The 24,557-nt window shown below is 40.3% G+C and overlaps 1 protein-coding gene and 1 pseudogene across 3 annotated transcripts in view; one reads left to right on the top strand and one right to left on the bottom strand.

Annotated features, from left to right (window-relative positions):
• The window catches only part of LOC309857554 (ral guanine nucleotide dissociation stimulator-like), a 265,178-nt gene that overhangs the window by 68,978 nt on the left and 171,643 nt on the right, over window positions 1–24,557 (top strand). The gene's annotated exons all lie outside the window — the stretch shown is intronic.
• LOC309857549 (E2F-associated phosphoprotein pseudogene) lies at window positions 17,978–19,004 on the bottom strand (annotated as a pseudogene). The gene has a single exon. The product of its transcript is annotated as an E2F-associated phosphoprotein pseudogene (transcript).

Here is a 24,557-nt window from a genome sequence, read left to right as displayed (position 1 = left end):
GGTTCAGTTTAAACCTTGAGGTTGCTGGTTGACCATTATTTGACACGATAGGGTTTGTCAACCTTCAACAACATCCTCAAGGGATGACATTGAGAACCCTTTTGAAGATACTAAAAATTCTACAGCAAACATTTGGTTTGGTGGCCCTTTCTCCCCAGCTATATCAAACTCTAGTGTTGAAAACCAGTCATCAGAAACCGAATTACTTCGTCTCCTCTTTGCATTTGGGGTTAGCATTCAGCTAGAGGTAGAAATATGTACTCTGATTGTTTCTGCAGAGAAGATCTTGAGTTCATGCCCAAAGACTATCCTGCACAGTCACAGAATCTGCATTATACAGCATCATTATCATGGTAAGGTATATGTTACTATGCTGTCCTTTAATTTAGAACTGTCGTAAAGTGAATTCCATTCTCTCTTTGAACTTTCCATTTGGATTTGCTCCCCCTATTCAATCTGTCGCTCTGATCTTTCTCTTCTGAACTGTGTTGTTTGGCATGTATTATTGGTTGGCTTGGCCCTCCATGGAGTTTTGTGCTGGTATAGTAAATGTTCTCAGAAATGTTGGTAAAAGTGATTGTTAATGGTAGAATGTTGAGTTGGAAATTACCTAGTCTTAATTTTCTAAACAGGCTTAGCTGTGAAAACCTTAATTTGGGTAAAGGCTTACTTGAGCACCCAACAGATAACCTGGGGGCTGGGGTTTTTGAAAATCAGTGAGGAGATGGACCCTTTAATTTTGCAAACGAAGCTTCATAAATCCAGAAAGGTTCAATGGCTATGGTGTATGGCTGTTTCCATTTTATCACACTTAGCCTCCTCTTCCCAGATCTCTGATTGGATTGTGGTTTTGCTTTATTGTCAGCCTCTGGAGACTACAGTGACTGTACTTCTGAGCCGCTTGGTGGAATTGGCCTGGGTGAGGAAATCCATTTTTTTAATAATACCTTATTATTATTATTATTTTTAAAGCTATCTCATTTTTCTTCTGACTTGTTTTCTTCTATGTTGCATGGAGCAGACATTTATTAACATTACTGGCTAATGAGAGTAGCTTTCTTCCCCCACCTTGAATTTGAAGGGAAGGCAAAGAAGGGAACCAATATTTATGGGACGCCGCTGGATGCTTTTATAGAGGTTTAAATTCCTTTCCTTGTAGCTATCCTCTGAAGTAGTTGGTGACATTTTCCTTTTGTAGTTAAGGAAACCGAGGTGCAGAGAAGCTAATAACTTGATCCATAGTGAGACTTACTTTGAGGATGCAGGACAGCTGGAGGATTTTCCAGGCAGGCATGAAAATCTGTGATGGAGGGGCGGGAATAAGTGGATCCTCTGGCATGGTTAGAATACCCGGTCTGCGGTGTGTGATTGGCATTACATCGGAGAGACAATGTTCATGTGTTACTGTGCTCATCCTAAGGGCCAGAAATGCTTTCCTGAGTTACATGTACTGGCATTTTACTGTTCCACATAAAAAGATGTAATAAGGTTGTATTTTGGGTAATAGAACCTTTCTGCTTTTTCCTCCTTCCCCTGCCTTCTCCCCTGCCCTTCTGTTTTGTGGGGAAGGGGTTATACTTATTTGAATAAACTAGTATTAGTTCTTAGAGTAGGTGGTAAACATCCGGGCTTACGGATATTTTTCAACATATTTGAGGAAATTTTATGACCTGATAACTTGTGCTGGCGGGGATGGGGAGAGGGGCTTCCAACATTCGCACCAAGACAGATTTGTTCAGTAGATCTTGTAGCTGCTGAAATATTTGAATTTGATGTTGTTCTGAAACAGTGGATGGCCAGATTAGAAACAAATGGTATCTGCAAACTAGCGATTATATGAAGGTTTTGCAGAAAGCCTAAAATAAGTCCTAAATTAAAAAAATAAATAAAAGCACTGCCGTGTTTATATACAAGTGCTGGAGGGCAGGAAGATGGTAAAGGAAATGTCTTGTTTTGGTAGAATTTGACCACCAGTCCACCAGGTCTGTGTAATCAGTACTTGCAATCAGGAAGTTGAGGATGTGTCGTCTAACAGAGGTTGGGCTTCCCAAGTCCAGGAGCGGAGCTCAGTCAGGAAACAACAGGGATGGGCTTCTGGGCACAGAGGTAGCGTTAGCCTCTAGTCAGCGCCTCGGAGGAGGCATAGCGTGTATGTTGTCTTGTGTGTGACTTTGCCAAGTGGTGTTCAGGTATTTTGTGAGTCATACCGTATCAGTTTTATGTAGGTGGTGGTATGTTTTCTTGGGAGTTTTCAAGTAACCGTATCTAGAGTTGGGTTTTCAGTATTGCTGTCGATTCCCTTCCGGCTATGTTTGGAGTCCGCTCAGTGGCATGTGCCACCACACAGGGACACCGTGCTCCCGGCCTCCCCCCGCTTTTTTTCAGGGACCCCAGTGCACAGAGTTGAGTCAGTCATATTCCTGAGACTGTGACACTCAATTGTTGTCTGGGCGCAGGGCCCTTTTTTGGTTGCATTTCATTTTATTTTTTCCCTTTTTAATCCCTCACCATCAATGCCATGTCCCAGTTCTCTTTCAGCACCCACTCAAGTATGTTTCATGTCTGTTCTTCAGCCCATTTGCCATCTCCTATTTTTTATACATGTGTTAGTCTCATTTTTTTCTTTAACGTTATCTTTTTGAGAAATGGTCGTGCTTTTGTATGTAAATCTAGTTCCATGATTCTGACTCTGCTGCGTAGTAGGATGGTTGGCAGTTGCACAGTCATCAGTGCCATTTCACACAACGTTCTTGTCGTTTGGGATGCGTGGGGGGATTTTCAGGTATATCGCTTCAAAGAATCGTTAGGTTATTGCATATCTGCATATTTGGTTTTCAGCTCTCCTCTTAGAGCACATGGTACAGCAGGGTCTTTAATGCATTACCCAGAAAATAGTAACACATTACAAATAGAATTTCTTGATCCATGCTTTGGTTTCCTGAGGAAGTTCTTGCGAACTACTTTTTAGTCATATTATTAAAATCCTTTACTCTTCACTATCATCCTTTATTTTCCAGTAATGTTAGGGAGTCAAAGGGAACATCGTTTTTAAAGGATTTCTCTGTAATGCCTCTATAACTGTGAAAACTTAATACTACAGATACTAAGATCTCTGCTTTTGTTTTTGTTTTTTTAAAGGGCGCCAATGCCTCCGCATTAGAGAAAGAGATTGGACCAGAACAGTTTCCAGTCAATGAGCACTATTTTGGATTAGTCAATGTAAGTACCCGTTGATACTTAGTCTTCACCAGTACCTTTGGAAATAGTTTTTAAAATAATGCATGCATCTCATCATTTATTAAAGGAAAATTGTTTATTTGCCTCACTAGGCTTAAGGCCAAGAAACTTGATTTGAAATTCCCTTTTTAATGAAAGGGAAACAAAGTTGCCCAAGGTCATAAGAGTTTTAAAATGGTTTTTAAATTTTTCCTATTTTGTGTCAGAATTTTTCATAACTTAAATTTTGTATGGCTTACACCAAATGATCTCTTGATTCTTTGAGAATCCTTTAAATGCCTAAATATAAGTGGTCCAAATGTACAGGTATAATAACCTTTTGTAAATGCCTCCCTGTGTCTGTAAAGTATTTGTCAACTTCTGGCAGTGTTTAACTAGTATAGATCTTCAAGGGCAAAATACAAGTAAAGGGTACATTCCCCAGGCTTGTGGAGGTAATTCTAGTAATTATGCATTATTAAAACTTTGGAAGAACTTTCTTTTAGAATTTTTAACTCTTTTCTGAATCCTCAGCACACACCACAAATCTGTGTTGTAGGGTACTATTAGGTGGGTCCAGGGTGAGTATTCTATGCTATAGAGAGAGAGTAATACGGGTGACAAAGAAAGTTCTACTGAACACACCTGTGTGTTACTAAACACTAGTATGTAATTGTGATGTGTGAGGTGGATTTCTTGTGTGATTTGAAGCAAGCAGTTTAAGTGGTGTGGGTGTTTCATTGGGAGTCCTCTCGTGGGTGTGAAGCTTGTGACAGAATCAGCAGTCCCCACTCCACAGTGCCCTCTCCCCAGAGGAGGCTGGCCATTTCCCCTGGAATCTACCCCTGTATTCTAGATCAAGTGCCTATGCTGCTATTAGAATCAGTCCATTGGGGCGCCTGGGTCATTAAGCATCTGCCTTTGGCTCAGGTTGTGATCTCCGTGTCCTGGGATCGAGCCCCGAATCAGGCACCCTGCTTGGCAGGAAGCCTGTTTCTCCTTCTCCCACTCCCCCTGCTTATGTTCCCTTTCTCACTCTCTCTCTGTCAAATAAATAAATCTTAAAAACAAACAGACCCGTTCACTGACGTCCTGTACGGTAGGTCAGAGACTTAGCCCTCTTCTAGCACCGTCCCTGCCCATGCTCTGGCGTGGAATTCACCACTGCTTTAGTTTTCCACATCCTTAATTTTCATTTATTCATTTTCGTTAGATTTCATCCTTAATTTTCATTTATTCCAAGTCTTCAGCAGCACTAACAAATGCAAAAAGACTTCCTCAGTACCAGTTTGCCCTGCGTCAGCCCCAGAATGTTAGCATCCCTCTGGAGCCCTGTCATCCTGCCGTGTGGCCTCTGCGTCCTTTTACCGTTACCCCGGTCAGCCCTTCGCTTCTCTCCTTCCCTGGATCCCCTCTTCTGCTTGGGTTTTTCCCTGCTTTGTGGAACGTGTTCTGTAGTAGCTTCTTCTTCTTCTATTTTTTTTTTTAAAGATTTTATTTATTCATTTGACAGACGAAGATCACAAGTAGGCAGAGAAGCAGGCAGAGAGAGAGGAAGGGAATCAGGCTCCCTGCTGAGCGGAGAGCCCGACGTGGGGCTCGATCCCAGGACCCTGGGATCATGACCAGAGCCGAACGCAGAGGCCCCAACCCACTGAGCTACCCAGGCGCCCCCTGTAGTAGCTTCTTTAGGGAGTGTGCACAGGAGGTGACTTTGAGATCTTGTGTATTTAAGAATGTTTTGGTTATTGTCAAAACTAGATGGAGATCCTAAGTTACAACCTTCCTTTAGAATTGTAAGGGGGTTACTCTGTGGACTTCTGGCTTCCGTTGACATCGGCAGGACTGATGCCCTTCTGATTCTTCATCTCTTCTGTGTGTGGCTTTTGTCCCTTAGAAAGATGTTCTGGGAGGCTTTCGTTTCAGAATGTGAATGGATAGCCAGTGTTCTGAAATTTCCTGATGCGTCTTCGTGCCTCCCGCTGTTGTTGTGGACCATTTAGACCCCAAGGCCCCATGATATGGTCCTTCGTGTCTCCCGCTGTTGTTGGCTGTTTATCAACCCATGTAGACATGTTTCATTTTCCTCAGTTCTAGAATATATCTGATACTAGTATTTGGATAATTGCTTCCAATCAGTGTAATCTCTTTGTTCTTTTTTCATATAGTCTTAGTTGCATATTGAAATGCAGATTGATTCTCTGTTTTCCCTCCTTTTTCTTCCATTTTTTGATCATTTGATATTATTCTACATTTTGGACTATTGCCCTTTTTGGTCCAGTTCATTGCACTTTTTATTTCGTAGAGTGTTATCTTAATTTTTTTATCTTTGTTTTTTTCCATTCATGTTTTATTGGGCCCCTTTCAGCCTGGAGCTGGGCCTTCCGCTGCTGCCCACCCTCCCCGGCTCTGTCCAGTTGCCCAAGGGCAGGGCAGGGCAGGCAGAAGGAAGGGGCTGGAGACAGATCATTAGCCCTCTCCCCTCCCCCCGGGGGAGGGCCATCCCAGTCTCCAGAGCTGGCCCCAGGGCCACCAGTCCAGCCGCCCCCAGCCAAATCCCAGCTATGGGGCACTGGGGGCGGCCCTCAAGGCCGGGCCTCTGCGAGCTATGTGGCCGGCGTGTGCCCGTTGGCCAGCCGCCCAGCTGTCCGGCTCCGAGGGCCGTCGGTTGGGCCGCCCCAGGCCTGGCAGCCGCGCCGTTCTTCAGCGGCAGGTGCTCGGGGACCACCTCCCCGTCGCTCGAATCGGACTCCTCCACGTCGCTGCGCACGTCCTTCTCCATCCGGCCTTTCTTCACGAAGCAGTAGATCATGCGGAGGATGAGGCACGACCAGAACACGTGCAGCAGCTGCAGCATCACCAGAAGGACGTTGAATAAGTAGTAGCCGAACGAGGGGCCCCACTTGGCGATGGACTCGTAGTAGGTGGTGTAGAGGATCTGCGTAGGGAAGAGCACGAGGCGAGTATAGAAGAAGGAGGCAATATCCTGGTTTTTTCCCCCAGATATTATTTATAATTTTTGTTGGTGAGGTTTTCTTATGCTTACTGGATTTTTTGAGCACCCCCCCCCCACTGTTTTAAACTCCGTCTTTTCTAATGGAAACTTTCCTTAAATTTCATTCACACATACAAGTGAGACTCTGGGACTTGGAGTACTATGGGTGGAGCTTGTCTGCTGTGGTTTCCTCTAGGGTGACCCTTGGCAGGCAGGTGTTAGAAATGGCTGCATCCCCCCACCTCCCATTCCAATGGCTGGAGCATTTCCTCTGGGACTCTTACTTGGTGCTGAGGGACTTTCAGTTTCTGTCAGAGGTAGCTTAGTTCAGGGTTTTGTTGAGCCCTCTGTTTTCTGTTTGGTGCCTCACTGCTGTCCTCTGCTGTCCTTAAGGGCTTTTCAACCGGATTCTTCTGTGCAGCTTCTGTGGAGACTAAACCTGCAGTTGAAAGAAAGGGTAAGTGTCATCTAGGGGTCTAAATGGTCCTTTTAAAAGACTTCTGACCAGACCGTGTTTTTAGGGGAAGCTCGACCCCTCCCCCTTTTTCTTGGCCTTTTGGGTTTTTGCTTAGTATCTTCTTTTACTGTCATATTATTGGGGTTTTGTGGGGAAGGTGGGGAGTTGACAATTTAATTTCACTGGTTTAACACTATCTGGGCCTCTTCTCACGTCTGAAGCATCCGTGCTTATGAGTAGAGGTGTCTGGTGATTGGAAGCCTGGTGTACATTCTGGCAATTCTGGCAAGGGCAGCACCCTAGCTGCTCCACTCCCATGAACTCCTTCCCTACGGCTCCCACCTGGATTCGGTTCACGTTCTTACGTTGATGTGTGTCTAGAATTGTGTCTCAGAAGGACCCATTTTCTTCAGCAGAGGAATGTTTTATATATTGAAGCCTGTTTTACCGTTAATCCTCTCCAGTTTAAATATTTCAGTCTCTCCGTTTTGTGTCTGACTGTAACTTTTTCTGTAGATAGACTCAGAACAACTAAAACAACATCCTTGAGAAAATTTATTATAAAATGAGTTCTGAAATTAGTCTATTTTTTTGTTATGCTGTTTTTTCTCTGATATATTGCTCTGTGTCAGCTGTGTAAAAAAAAAAAAAGGATTTCTAAGAAGGTTTTATTTTTATTATTATTCTCCATGGATCAATCAATCCAAATTAAAAGGGTGGTATTTGTGCTTCTCCCTGAAACTGACTAACTGATACTGAGTAACACCTAAGAGAAGCAGGAGGGAGTGGAGTTAGTAAGAGATCTTTAGAGGAAGCTTTGTCTTTTATCCCTTCCAGAGACTCATCTAATGGGTAGAAATGTAGTTTCTGATCTCTGTGCCTAGTTATTATGAAAAATTGGGATCTCTGAGGTAGCCAGCGCTACAACTATGAAAGATTGATGAACACCTGAATTATATTGAGAAATTAATTGGTGGTCAGAGTAGATGCAGCAGAACTAGTATAGTGTTTAACTCTGTGATTTAAACTTTCAGGCTACCTTCCGACTGTCTTCTATACTGTTAACTTTTTTCTATAGGTCCTGTTTTGCAGCTCTTAAAATATCATCACTCTTTCTCTCCCCCCCCCCCCCCCCGCCGCGCCTTCTTCCTTTTTAAGAAATTTTTGGAGTTAATCACACTATAGGAGTCCCTTAAAAATGAAGGGTGGAGCTTTGTGGGGGGAGGGTAGGAGAGGGTAGCTTATTTAATTCAGAGGTAACGTTGACTTTTTTTTTCCCTCGCTGTACCTGTCTACAAGGTAGTTAGTGTTGAAACAACACTCGAATGTAACTGCTTTAAGAACTCTGGTTTATCTTTTCCAATAATTGAATTTTGTTAAAATGAGGCACACATGTATTTTCTTTCTTTTATCAGTATGCTCTTAGCTAAGTATGCATTTTCAAGGTTTATTTTAATTGCTTCTAACAAAAAGCTTACACCGAGAAGGGTTTCTATCAGAACTGCCTGTTTGGAGCCTTTTTGTGACTGGCTTTTTGTGACTGGCTTTTTTTGTGACTTTTTGTGAGTGGCACAGTCATTCACTACCACTTGCCTTTGGCAAATAGTACATGTATTTGGGCACTTAGAAAATCAGACTTTTTTTTTTTTTTTAATGGACAGAAGAAAAATAACCACAGTTTAATTAACTGGCAGAAAATTCAACATAGGGGTTACATTCCATATTGTTACTATAACCTATTTTCCATTACTTTCAGTTGCAGTTATCTTTTTTTGGAAGAATATTTTCACAGAGGATCGCTTTGATGGCAGTTCATTCTTAGTATTCTGATGTATGTCACTGTACTTTGCAAAATACATTGAGTGGGGATTTCCCGTTGGTTTAATTCTTGTGAATGCTTTAATATTTCTGATGTTATTAGAAAGCAGGAGGAATTCTACTGTGGAGTGGGGGTTCAGGAACTATCTTGAGTAGGCCCGGTAGCCTTTTGAAAGCTTTCTGTTGCAGCAGAATATCCTGCTTAAATGTCACCTTTATAGGGTCAGCTAACTTCTTTGAAAATGAATTGTTTTGATCCAATGAACCAGATTGCCTTTTTCCCCTTATATCTTTTAGGTAGTGAGTACTTCTTTTTGTATGTAGATAGAAAAGGGGTGATTTCAGTTAGTAGTATCTCTTTCCTACTTTTGTACAGTCTACCTTTTTAAATAGTCTTTTCTCATGTTTTATGATATGGTTCTGTATTAATTTTCTAATACAGTAGGAGCCAACAGACATGTCGCCTGAGCAAATGTATTTGTGAGGTTACAGTGGAAGGTGCTTTTCCCTAAGATCTTTGTTACGAAATAACAGTTGAGTTCCTAGACCATCTTATGAAAGGATTTTTACACCTGAATGGCTAGTGGTCATTGGTTCGAATTGGTCCAGGGGACAGGAGCATTGTGAAGAACAGCGACAAATAAAAATGAAACTTTCTTTCCATTTGCGGGTTATAAAAGGACATCCTCAAGAATAAAGTTGATTACCCAAACGTCTTGGTTCTGTTTTTGTTTGAATTGATTGTCATTTTTTTTCTCTCCACCCGATGGCCAAAGGCTACTTGAGGGTTAGATTATCAGAGATCCCAGAGAATGTTTACATTAGATCCGAGAGAACAGTTGTGTCCCAAGTCCTCTGCTGAGATTGGATCAAGTGTCCAGCCCCGTGGCAGGGTCTGTGAAAGGGTTTGTGATTGACAACCTTGCAGAATTTATGTAGAGAAGTTATTTTCTGTAAGAAAGGGTGGGGCAGCGGAGTTCAGGGGTATGTGGTGAGGAATGCATTTCCACTAGCACATGGAAGGACACTTTTAGATCTGGTCCACTTGGCTGTGGTGAGACTGGTGAGTAGGGTCATGCTGGGTACAGTGTTCTAAAACAGGGCCACCTAAACAAACTGTAGTAGGGGAAGAGGGTCTTTCCTTAGAAGGGGATGTTCATATCCTTAGAAGAGGATAGGCATCATCGTCACCAGCCTCCAGCACGGGGGACAGTGGAGCATTTAAACATTTTAAAACTTTTCTTTTTAGGCGATACTGTTAACATAATGGTGGTAAACACCAGTAGTCTCCAAATGATATACGTAAGATGAACGATTGGGCTGTGGAAAGAAATACAGAATCACTAATGTTTATTTTTATCTAAAAATGAGAGTGAAGCCTTACTAATTCTTGTTTTTAAAGATTCTTTTATTCATTTTATGGAGAGAGAGTGTGCACCCAACCGGGGCTGGAGAGAGGTGGGTGGGGGGGGGGTGGCAGAGGGAGAGGGACTTCCCGCTGAGTGTGGAGCCCGCGGAGGGTGGAGTCCGGAGGGTGGCGTCGGATGTGGAACTCCATCCCGGGACTCTTGAGATCATGACTCGAACTGAAATCAATAGTCAGATGCTCAATTGACTGAGCCACCCAGGGGCCCCAGCCTTATTAATTCTTATTAAATGTTTGATACTAGTATTCACACTCTATCCATGTGTGAAGTGGTCCTATGTCACTTCAGGTTCCATAGCAACAAAGAGTTGACAGTGTAACTGTCTCTTATTCATTTATATGTTTATAAACTAGTACAATTTCAAAGTAGATTTAGAGATGATACGATTTAATTTCTGTTAATCTAATTTTTCAAAATGGTCAAATGACTTAAAAAGATAGTTTCAAAAATAACAGTGCTGTGATGAAGGCCAGGGAACTGTTGTTAGTGCTGCAGGTGGATTATTAGTTTAGTTCTTTTCAAGATTTTAGAAGGTGGGCCCTGTGTTACAAACCCTGTTTACAGCCGAGGACGCAGATAAGCGGAGTGGCGTGGCAGTTTCCAGAGGTCAGAGAGCAGAAGCATACTTGGACCTAGACAGTTTCCTTTCAGAGTCTGTTCGCTTCGATGCTGAGCGGTGCTGCTTTCAAGGCCGATGATCACTGCAGTGAATTCAAACAAATTTGGTAGATAGGATGGAGAATTTAATTTCAAAAATACAGTAAGGCCGTAAAGGAAACTTTCCCCCTTGGACCTGTCTATGCATCTGTGTATCTATCTTTGATTGCCATTAAAGCCACATACAGAAATAACTGAACGTAAACTCAGACCTGCAATCGAATATTAAAATCTATAGCCCACAGTTTATCACACGGTGCACTTTGTTTCATTGCTGTCACTTAAATATAAGGCAGTAGAGCATGTCATTGTGTTCAGTAAGCAACTGAAAAAATCAATGCTCAGACCTCGAGGAGAGGCTTTTAAAAATTTGCTTCCCTTTATTTTGAACCTGGTTATACCTTTGATCTTCGAAACAAGCTGAGAAGACATAGGGTAGGTTTCAACCCTTAAAGCAATGTCTTTTTTGGAAATTGAGCATTCAGAAACAGGAGTGTGGGGGAAATCATCGCAGACAATCTTTTGCATGAAAGCTACACACGAGAGAGATACATTTTTAGGTTTTAGGAACTTGGAGGAAAGTTACTGTCTGGGAAGCTGAAGACAAATTTTCAGAGTTATGAATAAGATCGAAAGTTACTGCTAGTTTCAAGCTTTGATTTTTCTTTAATGGGATTGATGAAGATCAGTGCAAGACCATACGAGAAGACCCCAGAGAACTGATTATAATGTTACTCATTGCCTTATGTTCAGAAGATGAGCAGGAGTCTACCTCCCAGCATTCTGTACAAAAGAATAGACTCCCTCTGGTTCCTTAGCTTATCATTCCATTTGCTTCTTTTTTTATAATTTGGTCAACCTTTATTATAAATTTTTCTAATATACTGTGAAACGCTGTCTTTTGCTTTTACCTGCTCTGTGGAAGTCATTCAAATCCCTGTTGCTTATTCTTTAACAGAAGTGTCCAGTGATGGAGAGTGACTCTTCTCTCTGATGGCAGAGGCGTAGTTTGTTGGTCATTAGCTTCATTAGACTGTGATACAAATACTAGTATTTTTCAGACTAATTAATACTGAATAATCGGTTAATTAATCTCAGTAATACTGTAGATTCTACTGCAGGTGTACTTAGCCCCCGGATAAGCTTTATTAAAGTATATCCAGAGTTACATTTATCAGTAGTACCAATGCATCATCTCCTTTTCATCTACTTCTTTTAGCATTTACCTAGAAAGCCTTTAAAGCACTTGTTTTTATGGAAACCACTTCTTGGCTCTGACCACCAATAGGAATGTAAAACTCATATATTCTCATTGGGCCTCATGTTCTATTCTTTTTTTTTTTTTTTTTTTTTTTGTGGTTTGTTTAACTCATTTCTCTGTTCCTTAAATATCTTGTAAATTGGTAGATAGGTCTAGACATGTGATTGAAATTTAGTAGTTAAAAAAAAAAAAGAAATTTAGTAGTTTAAAAAAATGTAGTACTTTTGTTTTTTAAGACAGGAATTCTTCCTAAGAGTTGCTACATATTTCTGCAAGAGACAAGGGTTTGGCTGTTCATTTTTATTTTCATTTTTAATTTTTTTAAAGGCTTTATTTATTTTATTTGACAGACAGAGACCACAAGTAGGCAGAGAGAGAGAGAGAGAGAGGAGGAAGCAGGCTCCCTGCTGAGCAGAGAGCCTGATATGGGACTCGATCCCAGGACCCTGAGATCATGACCCGAGCCAAAGGCAGGGCTTAACCCACTGAGCCACCCAGGCGTCCTGGCTGTTCATTTTTAATTTGTAGTGCACTGGGGCTTCAGATAGTTTTTCAAGTTCCCATCAGCCACTAACGCTTTTGGTATCCATTGATAATTATTTCCTACTCCATTATTTGTAGTTATTTCTTCTGTATTTATTAGCTGGATTTATTCTATAAGCTGGAACTTCTTCATCAACTATTTAGTTCCCTGTGAACTATAGTTCTTACAAGAAAGACAAGATAAGGGGCATCTGGGTGGCTCAGTTGGTTAAGTGACTGCCTTCGGCTCAGGTCGTGATTCTGGAGTCCCAGGATCTAGTCCCCCATCGGGCTTCCTGCTCAGTGGGGAGTCTGCTTCTCCCTCCGACCCTCCCCCTTCTCATGCTCTCTTTCTCAAATAAAAAAGACAAGATAAGGGGCACCTGGGTGGCTCAGTCAATTAAGCATTCAACTCTAGATTTTGGCTCAGGTCATGATCTCAGGATCCTGTGATCAAGCCCCTTGCCTGGCTCCATTCTGGGTGTGGAGCCTGCTTGGGATTCTCTCTCTCCCTCTGCCCCTACTCTCTACCCCCGTGCTCATGTGCAAGCTCTCGGGGCTGGGGGGAGGGAGGGAACAAGATAAAACTTTGATGTTCTCCTTTTATATATGAGTTTACAGCATCCATGGAGTCTAATGAAAGGTTTTATAAAATATCATTATTAATTCATAAATATTTATATGATTAATGTGCTTTTTATCAATTGCAGTATTTCTTTTGAATGAAATTTGGCTCTTGAATCTGTACAAAATATACTCCAGGCTGATCTACATTTGTATATTTCTTGTCCCAGACCTAGTGTAGTCATATCTGTAAGACATCCTAGTTCCTTTTTGTGGGAAAAAGGTTTTTAAGGATACAATCTGTGTGCCAGGGAAACTTGTTGCTGCTAGGCCTTTCAGTGGATAGAAGTTGAAAACACACACACACACACACACACAAACATGAGTTTATACTAATACTTTAAATTCCAATTTAAGGGGCGTCTGGGTGGCTTAGTGGGTTTAAGCCTCTGCCTTTGGCTCAGGTCATGATCTCAGGGTCCTGGGATCAAGCCCTGCATTGGGCTCTCTCTGCTCAGTGGGGAGCCTGCTTCCCTCTTACTCTCTGCCTGCCTCTCTGCCTACTTGTGATCTCTGTCAAATAAATAAAATAAAATCTTAAAAAAAGAAATTATTAAAAAAAAGATTTCTTCTTTTATTCTTAGACTATTTCAATATGCATGGATAGTAAAAACTCCATGTTTTAAAGTTGCTCGAACCAATTTTTTGTGTAGTTCTCCCACGGACTGGATAAACATTTAGGTGTCACTGATCTCTGTTTCCTTTCAGCTTTAGGAATTTCTTTTTTTCTTCTGAGATATTTTTGATTTAATTTAGTTTAAAAAAAGATCGGTGCAAAGTAAATATTTTTAAAAAGGTACTTTGATTCCTCTCTACTCTTCCTCTTTCTCTATAACCATTTTTATTAGTTTTTAATTTATACTTCCTGGTTTTTAAATATAAGTAAATGTACATGTCTGTGGATGTGTTTGACATTACCCTTAAAAAAATATACTTATTTTTAGAGAGAAAGTGTGTGTGCAAGTTGGGGTTGGGTAGGTCAGTGGGAGACAGAATCTCCAGCAGATTCTCCGCTGGGCACAGAACCTGAATTGGGGCTCGATCCCACAGCCTGATACCATGATGAGATCAGCTCCTGAGCAGAAACCAAGAGTCTGGTGCTTAACTGTCAGAGCCACCCAGGCACCTTGACACTGCCCCTTAAAACAGTCTCCTCTGCCTAGGCTTTTTAGGTTAGTGAGGATGTGACCTCACTGCCTGGTAGTGCTTTGAGAAGTGTCCTCTTCCCTCTTCTTACACTTTCAAAGTCTCCCCACGTCCTCATCAATCAACGTATGGGTGTTTTGTCAGCTCGCTTTGGGAACCAGTGTCTGTTAGTGGGAAGGAAAAAGGAAGAAAATGAATGTTGATCAAATTGTGTGTCATTGTCTCCTAAGGTAGGATTATTTCCCCCCATTATTAAAGAGGAAGACGTTAAAGTTCAGTAGGCTGTAGTTACACATGGCTGGTAAGAAGTCAGTTCATGTGGAGGATTCAATGCACCTGAAGTCTGTTTGTAATATATCAAGAGTGATGTGCAGGTATCTCAGCATTTCAGTGGTGGTTGTGCTAGCATACTGAAAAGTTGTTGTTTTTAAGATTTTTATTTATTCATTTACTTGAGAGAGAATACATTGTGGGGGGATAAATGGTAGGAGCAGAGGGAGAAACAGACTCCCCGCTTGGCAGGGAGCCTAATGTGGGGCCCCAGGATCATGTCCTGAGCAAAAGGCAGACACTTAACCGACTGAGCCACCCAGGTGCCCTTGAAAATTTTTAATGTAACATTTCAGAGGATCTCATTTTATTTTGCTTTTTATTATTAATATTTTTTAGATTTTTTTAATTTATTCATTGGAGAGAGAGCAAACATGAGTGGTGGGTGGCGGGGGAGAGATGGGGGGAGGGTCAGGAGGAGAGGAGGGAGCACACTCCCCACTGAGCACGGAAGCCTGATGCAGGGCTCAGTGGTAGAACCCTGGGATCATGAACTGAGTTGGAGGCAGACGCTTAACCAACTGAGCCACTCAGGGACCCTTTGTTTTTATTTTTTGATGGCACTTAAGAATCTGATAGAAAACCTCACTTTTGTGTCTTTTCAAAAGAATTTTTGATAGTTATATTTTAAAATGTATAATATATGAAATGCTTAATATTTACAATTTAACAATGGGAATTGAAAAAAGAATTATAAAGAAGTCTAAGTCTTTTAAGTACTCTTACTGTTTAAACTGTATAGTTTTTAAAATTAGTTTTCATGAAGGCCAAATTTATTGCATATATTTTCCTTCTGTTTTAAGCTGAAACCAATGCCTGGAGCATCCGTTTAATGTTCAAATGGCAGATTAGCAGACAGAATAATTATTTCTACTCTCAGATACCTTGTAATTTATGAGGACCATAAATTCCCTATCTTCTCTCTGTTTTCTTAACTATACATGGAAATTCATTCTCTTGAAAATGTGTTGCCCCATATTTAACAAGTTTTTTTTTTTTTTTTTTTTTTTTTTTTTCCTATTCTAGTTTGGGAATACCTGCTACTGTAATTCAGTTCTTCCAGCACTTTATTTTTGTCATCCATTTTGGGAAAAAGTTCTAGCATACAAGAGCCAACCTAGGAAGGAGAACCTTCTTACCTGCCTAGCAGACCTCTTCCATAACATAGCCACTCAGAAGAAGATTCCTCCTAAGAAGTTCATAACAAGATTACGGAAGGAAAATGGTAATTCTTCTACTTCTGAACGTATTCTTACGTACCAGAAAGGGTAAATAATAGCACACCACAGTTCAGCAGCCACTGACTGAGCATCATCTAAGACTGAACGTACGTTAGCCATGGAAAAACCAACGCTGACGTTCCTGTCTTGAAGGAAGTGCTAGTTCAGTGAGGGAGGTAATCACACAGTAATTAATATGAGGTATGATTAATGTTGGAAGTATGTTCTACAAAGATTACATTCTGTATACCAGGAAATGAGAAATGATAATTTTTTTATTTTATTTTACTTTTATTTATTTTTGCCTGCTTGGCTCTTCTATGGAGAATAAAGTTGGGTCTTCTTCCCATTATCTGTTGTTTTTGTAGTTTCATGTCTGTTTCATGTCTGCTTCATGTCTGTTTCACGTCTGTTAACCCATTGGATATTTACACTACCCTGATTTAGAGAGCATGTGATCTCTCCCACTTTAGCCCTGCAAAGAATAGAGGCTAAAAAGCTTTCCAGAAACTTTTTTGGCTTAGGGTAGGTGTAGGTGGTTTTAACTCCACAACCCCCTTTTTAAAATAGTTACTGATTAAGCCTGTCTTCTCATTTCTCTCTTCAATGTTTTTCTTTTAGATTTGTATAATGCTCACAGCAGGCCCAGAAGTCAGATGTTATTGCCTCATTTTATATGAAATAGTGGATGCTCAGAGGAGTTAAAATGACTTACAAGGGTCCCACACATGTTTCTGACATCTAAGTCCCATATTCTTTCTGCTGTGTTATGTTACCTCAGAAAATTAAAGTAGGATTTATCTATTTTTTTAAAATTTGCATTAGTTTTGTTTTTTTTAAGATTTTATGTATTTATTTGACAGAGATCACAGGTAGGCAGGAGAGGCAGGCAGAGAGAGGAGGAAGCAGGCTTCCTGCCAAGTGGAGAGCCCGATCCAGGGCTCGATCCCAGGACTCTGGGAATCACGACCTAAGCCGAAGGTAGAGGCTTTAACCCACTGAGCCACCCAGGCACCCCTCAAGCAGGATTTAAATCACATGTAGAATTCTGGGTTTTGTTTGATGTAGCCAGTTTAATCATTGTGGAAATAAAATTGAGTGGTATTTTTAGTTTGATTTATTATCAAAAGATGCTCACAGAAATAAGATTTGAGACGTCTTTAAGATTGGTTACCCAACACACCATTGAATAATGCTGTCCTTAACTGCGTGGACACTGTTCATTATTCCATGAATTGAGATAAGCCTGGGTCATATCCAGTTTCCTGAGACGTAAGAAGACACTGAGATAACATGGCAATAGGCTATTATTCTTGAATCTGATTCACCTGTTAAAAGATTTTGTTCATTTTCTCTGTAAACAGATACAAAGCAGTTGATCATTCATTCACAAAAACAAATCTTTTTGTGTTTTCCCTATGAAATCCAAACATCTCTCTTAAGTTAGAAATCTGTGTAGTATCTTCTGTTTTTAAGAACACCAAATACAGCTCAGTTAGAGTTTGGTTGAGTGATTCAAGTCCCTTAAGTCATTTTGTCTGTATTGGTATGAAACTTCAGGGATTTTGTCTTGGTAGAAAATTCATGTACATGGTACTTGAACATGCCATCTTTCTCGGTGATTTTTTTAGTATTTTAGAAATGGTCAGCATCAGAAACATGAAACACAGAATACACAGTATTTTCTTTTTACAGTAAGTCACGCTGCACACAGAGCACACAGAGCTCAAGTTACTGTGTTTTGAAAGTTGCGTCTCCGTGGTTTTACATGTTTGCTTGTCAAAGCAAGAATGTTTTTGTAGTGTTTATATTTTTTTAATAATTCAGTATTTTCTGAAAAATTTTTAAATGTTTTGGCAGAGTACATTGTACAGTAGACTTCTTTTGTTTGATGAAATTGATTCCAGGGTGAATATTCCAAACTTATGAACTTATGCTCTCATAGTTTTGTTTCATTTTTCTATACCTCAGAAACAGTATTTAATGGAAAAGCATGTTTATTATTTGATGTTGCTGGCATTTGTATGAAGTACAGTTTTGCCTTTTGATTTTTTTTCCTGGACTATCCATTGCTTAACTCTCCTTCTGACCTTATGTTTGCTGGGGTTTTTTGTTTGTTTGTTTGTGTTTAAATCTATGGCACAAATGGATGTTGCCCATTTCAGAATTTCCACTAACTTTGACTGTTGGATTGTTGTTCTTTTTTTTTTTTTAATTCTAAAGAGCTTTAATATATAAAAAGGCCCATAGTTTCCAAATGTCCCTCAAAAAGGGAATTGATAATGAGTCCCATCAGGGCTGGGGAAAAAAAATGTTAAGGGGTTGGAGAGATGAAGGCTGACAATCATTCTCTTTCAAAAAGATCAACAATGTGTCCTCAAATAACCGCTCAGAAGGAAAAGAACTGTCCATATTTGCCTTACATACGGTATTGGGCAATTAAATGCCAACTTAGCTATTTAAGAATGACTTGCTAAAACGTTGAAAAAATGAAAGACTTCATCCTTGTCATAGACTGCCACTTCAGTGGAACATTCGGTGCACATGACTGGGTGGTAGAGTTCTTCTGCTTGTGCCTCTGCTGGCTCTGCAGCGTCCTCATGGCTGGACCTCATCTTCTTAGGGCCTCGCCTTTTCTTCCTGTTCTCTGGGATTTTGTATCTTAGAACCTCCTCTTTGTTGACAGAACAATTCATCACAAACATTGCTCTATACTGAGTTTTGTAGGATTCGTGCCTTTGGCAATCAAGACATAGTGTGGTCATGCAGGCAGGGCAATTCAAGACAGCATCACTATTTGGAACAGGCTGCTGTTGTTGATGTGGCCTTGTATTCCAAAACCATGGTAGCCTCTTCTCTGTGCATCAACCCAGGCCTGATCTCTGTTCTCTTTTTCAGGATCATAAAGTAACTCATCAGTTGTTGGAATCCTGTGTCGCTTTTTCTTCTTCTTCTTGGTCACCTGTGCTGTTTTGTCTTCATCCTCAGAATCAGAATCAAAATATATATCATCATAGTACTTTGTCAGAGCTGTTCCAACCAACTTTTCCAGTTCCCGAGGAAGACCCTGTTTCCAGAGAGGATAACTTGTCCTCCATTGTTTTTATGATAGAATTTAATTCGGCTTCCATTTCTTTTTCAAATTCATCTTCACTAGATGATTCACTTTCTCCAGTAAGACATTCTGTGATGGGTTTTCGTTTTTGGTCAGGAGTTCCATGTAAAAGCACATCCACTTCATCTTCAGAACTGCTCAAAGCGGGTTCTTCGTCGCTAGGCTCTTCTACCGCGTAGGGGTCGCAGTCCTCCTGGAACCGGTTCATGGTGGCCTGCACCCTCGGACACCGACTACGAGCCGCCGCACAGCATCTGTTTACTCCGCATGTGCTCCAGCTAAAGCGTCCGCCACTCCACTTCCTGGATTGTTGTTCTTAAACCAGTTTTCTTCCATGGTATGCTGTAAATAAACACGTCATGTTTTGTACTTGCAGTCGATATTAGCTCCATATTATGTTAACCGCTGATACTTTATATAGCTAATCATTTCGATATTACTTGGGAAGAAACTGTTTTAATTTCAGTAATGGATTTTTGCTTTTAAAATTTTAATTCATGTTCCCTAACCATAGCATATAAGAACTGTAGCATAGAAATTTTACAGTGTGATAAGACTTGCTCCATAAATGTGTTCTCCCTAATGATGGGAAACTAGCTGAAAGTTTAAATTGATTAACTATTATATATTTAGCTTCTGTTGACGGCCAGAAACTAGTGGAGAGGACCAATAGTCATGTAATTTAATGTGTTATCTCCATGAAAAAAAAAATAAAACATGGAAAGGGAGTTGATCAGTTATGTTAGTTCAGAGAGTTGAAGTGAGAAGCCATTGGAAAATCTGAGGCAGACTCGTTCCAAGTGGATAGAATCGAAATTGCAGTTGCCCTGAGTGCTTGAAGGATGACAAGAATATTCATGTGGCTGGAGTCGAGAAAGAGCAAAAGGGCAAGGGCCTAGAACTTGGGCTTTAATTTGAAAGCCATGGTGAGCGGTTAGGGTTGCTGAGCAGGTGGGTGATGTGTTTTGATCTGGCTGCTGGGTGGTGTGGTAGCATGAGCGGGCATGGGTCGCATGAGTACAGCCCAGGAAGCCAGCCAGGAGGCTGTTGCACTAACCTAGGTAAGAAGAAAAGCCCTCCATTCTACACTGCCAACTTCCCATAGCCACTCTACCATTCTAGAAGACTCAAAACACAGACTGATGAGCTACTTGTGTGCTAGCTAGCAGTGACTTGGCTTGGGATCACTTCTGGGGGGCTTGAAAGTCCCATCAGCTGGCACGTGTAGCTGTGTGCTCTGACTCACTGGGTCTTAACATCACAGGTAGTTCACGCTATTGTTTGGGCCCAGATTTCTTCCCATGTTGTCGTAGCTGTTTCCGCCCCTGTTGTTCATTTGGTAGTTTATTCATTTGGTAGTTCGTTCATTCGTTCATTCATACAACACCAAGCACATCTAAATATGTGGCAGGCATTGTCCTGGGTGCTGGAGATACAGCAGTGAATGAGACAGAAAAGATCCTTATTCTTAAGAAACCTGTATGTGCTTAGCGATGTTTCAGGTGATGCAGAGAGATACTGATATAAATATGTAAGAATATATATTTAAGGATTAGTCTTCCTTAAGTGAGGAAATAATTACAAATAACACCTGTTAAATAGATGTGAGTGAATAATTCCCATGTTCATTTTAATCCTGTTTCTCCAAAAGAGTGTAAAAGATTTTTGTATTAATGAAAGCTAACTATTTCTGAATTATGAAGAACACATAACATTTTTACACGTTGATTTAGTTTTTCCCTTTTTTTTTGTTGCATTAATGTTGCAGCTATTTGGGACTTTAATAATTTATACCTTTCATATTCATTTATTTAATAATGAATTGTCCCATTAGACTGTCAGTTCCATGATGAGGGGAAGCCATTTGTTTTTGCTCACCATTGTATTCCCAGCATGTAATCTAGGTCCTGGCACGTAGTAGGTGCTTACTAAATATTTGATGAGTGAGTGAGTGAATGAGTGAATTTGTTTAATTTGCCAAAGCAACTTTGAAGCCCACCTTTCCCATCATGCTACTTAGCAGAAAAGAAAGCAAACCATAAGGAAACCAAGATTTTAGAAATTAAGTGTACTACAGTTTACGGGTCTTGTCTGTGGCCATTTAGTTGATGTTGTTTTGCTGTTTATGTGGTTCTGGTTGAAGTTTTTAAATCTGTATTGACTACTCAGGCATAGCGAGAGTCTGGCACATTTACCATAATGTGTTTATAAAAAATGGACTGCAAATTATTTTAAATATTTCAACAAAATGCTTTAAGAGTATTTTCTGGTTTACTCTATATCTCATTTCCAGAGTGTTCAAGTCAGTTGAGGTATGTCTGTGCATGTGAAGTCCTTTTTTCTGTGTTAAAAGAACATCTAAAAAAAGTTGTTTCAAGTTTTAAAAAAACAAAAGTATTTGCCTATTTTTGCTTTATAAATTATTTTGAAAGACATGCATAGATACTAAAATAACTTCTAACAGGAAAAAAAAAACGAGACTTATTGTTTATTGTGTTTTCTTAACCAGAAGTTTTGAAATTTATATCTTTTTAGTTATTTTCTAATTTTATAATTTATTTTAAATATTCACAGCCAAAATACATTCATTACAACTTTGGTTAGGGGGCGCCTGGGTAGCTCAGTGGGTTAAGCCTCTGCCTTCGGCTCAGGTCATGATCCCAGGGTCCTAGGCTTGGGCCCCGCATTGGTCTCTCTGCTCCGCAGTGAGCCTGCTTCCTCCTCTCTGTCTGCCTGCCTTTCTGCCTAGTTGTGATCTCTGTCAAATAAATAAATAAAATATTTTAAAAAAACCCAAAACTTTGGTTAGAAAAAACTTGATTTCATGGGAAAGAGACTACTTTAGACTGTGGCATTGAGCCAGCATATAGAGAGCCAGCATATAGAGTAAATTGTTCATATCTCACTTTAACTAGGCCCTTAGAGTTTTTATAAAATATTTTTATGGTGCTCTCCCATTATCCTTCCTTTTAGATTCCTCGCTGACTTTTCCAATTTGTTCGTATTTTCCTTGAAGACTAATCAACTCTAGCCTATTTCCTTCTTAGCAGACATGGGTGGTTCTTTTGTGACCTGGTGATAGATGAGTAAGTGAGAGATAAAAAGGGGACTTTTAAGGGTGTCCTGTACACTTCTAGAAGCTGCCCAGACACTCAAAGTGTCAGGGTTGGTGAAGGAGTCAGGATGGACAAAGAGGCCACGAATCAGGCCTTTAGGAGGTGAGAGGAAGTTGACAGATGACCACAGAAAGAAGGAGGTTCAGGGTAGTATGGCCAGACCTTAACAGCTTTTTTGACTGAGGGTGAGTTTTTCATATGCAAAGCAAAGTGTAATGATTTAGAAGTGGCTGCAGGGAGCTTAAAAATGCCAGAGGCTGAAAAGATGGGGAGTTTAGAACAGAACCTTGTTCTGGAGGGAACAGCAGAAAGGGTTGAGAAAGAAGAAAATCCCAAGGATGAGGAAGGAAATAAGGAACAATAAATGACTCAAAGTAATAGAGGATGGGAGAGTGGGGTTGGGAGGTAGACTAGTATTTTCAGGGATGAGGCATCATTGCACTGAGAGGCAAAGTGAAAGGTGATTGACTTCAGTTACCCCAGCCTTGCCTAGACCCGTCCAGCGGTGGAACCATCTAAGGGTTCTGACCATGACTTGGTTTGTCTCAGGAAGATAGAGTAGACAGCTGGGAGGTTTTGCAGTGAGCTGTGTCAGAGTTGGGAGTGACACACAGTCTTCTGGCGGCAACAGGGGATGGGGAATGGTGTCACAGTCTCTTGGATCTGACCCTCATGGGCAAAAACCACTGGACACACAATACCAAATTATCATCAGTTAAATGTTAACGCCACATAGGCTAATGCAGTATCTCTCAGGACTCAAGGCTTTCATTGTTCTTAAACATAAAGGGCTTGTTGGAGGCTAATCAAATCCCTCAGGACAAGTTTACAGAAGAGAAGTGGGGAGTGGCTCTAACTGCATTAGTATCATTGAGTTTGACTTGAACTCCAAGAAGGAGGTTTAATAAATTGCCTGTGACATACATGTAACGAAAGGTCGAACTATCCTAGGAATCCAGACAGTCTTGCTTGAGCAGCTGCACCTTACATCTGAGGCTCCTTACAGGTCTTTTTGACACCAAGAGTGAAATGAGTCTTTATTTGTTTTGACTGTACCTCCCAAATCCACATTTTCACTAGTTCCCATTCTGTTTGTACAGTAACTTTGCAAGAGAAGATGGTATTCTGTTTTCCAGACCAGAAAATCAAGGCCTTTTTGATTACCATAAGATTGAACATTTTCTCACATTTTTTAACTTTTTGAATTCTGTTTCTATAAATTGTTGATTTTCACACTTGGTATTTCCTTTTGTATAAGCTCTTAATGTGTTGAAGCTGTTAATAGTTTTTATGCTTTTTTTTTTTTTTTTTTTTTTTACAAACTTTCAGGGATTTCTTATGCACAGAAAATTTTATGCAGTCATCACTGTAGCTCTTCTAAAATGTAATTTTTTGTTCTTTTTATCTTAGACTTTGCCAAAGTTTTGTTCCTAATTTGTTGTCTTTTATTTGAAAAATGTCAGCTGTGATATCTTTGGAATTTATTAAATGTGCCTTGAGTATCTAAAGGTAAAATATTGCTGGCCAGGTCTTCTCAGTGTGTGTGATCGCTGAGGAGCAGGTGCCAGTTGTGGGGCAGGGCCTCCCTGGGCAGGCTGCTTTGTATGCAGCTTGGCTGCTTGGGGACTGCCTGCTTTGTGTCCTGGGCCTGCCACTTCGTGGTGGCATGACTTTCCCTCTCTGATCCCATTCCCTTATTTGGAAGATGACAATAACATAGTCACAGAGTTGTTAAAAAGAGCACCTGCAACACTGCCTGTGAAGTCCTTACCTTTCAGTTTCAGTGGTGTGATGTCCAGTGCTGGGTATAAAGCAGTTCATGTTAGTGACTGGTTTTCGGTGATATTTTTTCATTTGTATAGTTACAGGGAACATTTCACAGAGTTACAAAATCTCATGTTTAGAGATTATCTGGATTGAATAGATCATTTGTGATACTGATGTTTCCTATACCTGACTGCATATCAGAGTCCCCTGGAGGAACTTTGGAAAGTTCCATGTTTTAGGCCTCACCACTGACTGAATCCCTAGGGTGCATGGCCCACAATTCTCGTGGATCACTTAATATTGTTGCTTTAAAAAGAAGATCCTCATTTGTCTTAACTGTATTTTCTTCAAGTTTAGTCATATGTTTTTGTGAAAGATAATCTGTTTCTTGTACATGACTGACAATACCAGATGTTTGTATTTAGTTCTGATAGAATATTGGATATTTGTTTTACATCTAGTTTTAATCAGGTTATTAATTTTGAAGTAATTCTCTAATATATTTTTATTTTTAGAACTTTTTGACAACTACATGCAGCAAGATGCCCATGAATTCATAAATTACCTGCTAAATACAATTGCTGATATTTTACAAGAAGAAAGAAAGCAGGAGAAACAAAATGGCCATTTACCTAACGGTAATATTGACAATGATAACAACAACAGCACACCAGACCCAACGTGGGTTCACGAGATTTTTCAGGGAACACTGACAAATGAAACCAGATGTCTTACTTGTGAAACTGTAAGTATGTCATCAAATTTTGTATAGAGCAGATTTAATTCATTTTTATTAAAACTTCTTAGAGATGGAGTGTGAGAGATGAACATGAAGGTTGTAATTTCTTAGGTGTAGCATAAATGAAATATCGAAGCTGTACTTGCT

Source organism: Mustela nivalis (genome assembly GCF_964662115.1).
Source record: "Mustela nivalis genome assembly, contig: HAP1_SCAFFOLD_888, whole genome shotgun sequence".
Lineage (NCBI taxonomy): Eukaryota > Metazoa > Chordata > Mammalia > Carnivora > Mustelidae > Mustela > Mustela nivalis.
Note: the sequence above shows the minus strand (reverse complement) of the source record. Positions and strands in the feature narration are given on the sequence as shown.